We start from the raw sequence: 1,553 nt of genomic DNA, 5'->3' as shown, positions 1-1,553 counted from the left end.
CATTTGTTGTCATTTGTAATCATCAAAATTAAACGAAATAAACATTTGAAATACTGTATATGAGTTTGTATGTAATGTATGAATATAATATACAAGTTTCACTTTTTAAATAGAATTACTGAAATAAATCTGCTTTTTCATGATATTCTAATTTTATGACCAGCACCTGTATACAGACAGGCTCTGGTATCATGGCTACCTGTCAACGGAGCTCAAAGTGTGGGATCATTTTAAGAAAATGAAAGAGAAACCTGTGTAATATCTGCAGAGCAGAACTTACCTTCCACAGCATTTATTTTTGTTAGCATATAGCTAAAATCTAACCATGGTTATATAATAGCAGCTGCGTTCTGGCGTGATAAGCTGTATGTTTTATATTCAATTAACATATGATCTGATTAGTCAACTAATCGAAAAATAATCGGTGATTAATCGATTATAAAAATAATCGTTTGTGGCAGCCCTACTGTTCGTTACCATTCATCCAGTTTGATTTTTGACYCAGACGTTTGAAACTAATACATGTTTGAAGTTATAGAAACAACTGGAACGTGCCTTAGTGAAAAACACGACTCCTAAATGTGACAGCTGATTATTACTGAGGGGGGTAGTTTCAGTCAAACACTGGTCAGTTGATGTTTAATCTGTTATGAAGCATTAAAACCCACTAACAGTTCTCAGACAGTTGTCCGTTATTCACTTTCTTTGTGGGGGGAGTACAGTTCAGCACACAGCTGGGCGACCCAGATTTGAAAGGATTTTTTATTAACATGTTGACATGCAAGCCACGGCACACAGACTCCTGCAGCCAGTTGCTACTAAAAACAGCAGGTGCACGTATTGACAATCGAGGCTACAGCTCATGTTTCTYAGGTGGAGACAGTACTTTAAATATAGCCAGCGGGACAAGTGACAGCAGGCACAGTCCTCATGACGTCTCAGCAGTTCCCTCTGCTTCTGTTTGTTAGCCCTCCATTTAGCTATTCTTAAAGTGCTCCCATGGCTTTGCAGAAAAACGTACTTAATGTCAGTAAATGTAGCAGGAGTGTAAAATTAAATAGACATATCTTTGCTTTTTTAAAATTAGGTTAGAATAGTAATGAGGAATTATTATCTTACCCGTTCTAGATAAACAACTTCAGATTAAAACAATAGAGCTAATATTTCACAGGACTGACAACAGAATTAACCCTAAACTGCACTGGAAGTGCTGCAACTGCTGCCATTTGCACATGCAAGTAACCAGTAGTGGGCAGCTAACCAGAAAGTTAGGTACACTAACTACTAATACGCTAAACAAGAATCTTAGTTCTGCTAACGCTAAACAGATAAAAAAAAATTAGTGGAAGCTAACGCTAACCGCTAAGTAGGGGGTGTAAGAAAATATCGATACACTTAAATATCGCGATATTTCATTTCCCAATACTGTATCGATATTCTAAAGTCCTGTATCGATATTTAATTAAGGTTTAAAATGTCAACTTTCCTGCCAGCCGTTCATTTTTATGTTGTAGTTCAGCCTCTGACCACTAGTTGGAAGCAGTGAGCCAGCC

This window comes from Austrofundulus limnaeus, unplaced genomic scaffold, assembly GCF_001266775.1.
Source record: "Austrofundulus limnaeus strain Quisiro unplaced genomic scaffold, Austrofundulus_limnaeus-1.0 Scaffold329, whole genome shotgun sequence".
Lineage (NCBI taxonomy): Eukaryota > Metazoa > Chordata > Actinopteri > Cyprinodontiformes > Rivulidae > Austrofundulus > Austrofundulus limnaeus.
Note: the sequence above shows the minus strand (reverse complement) of the source record.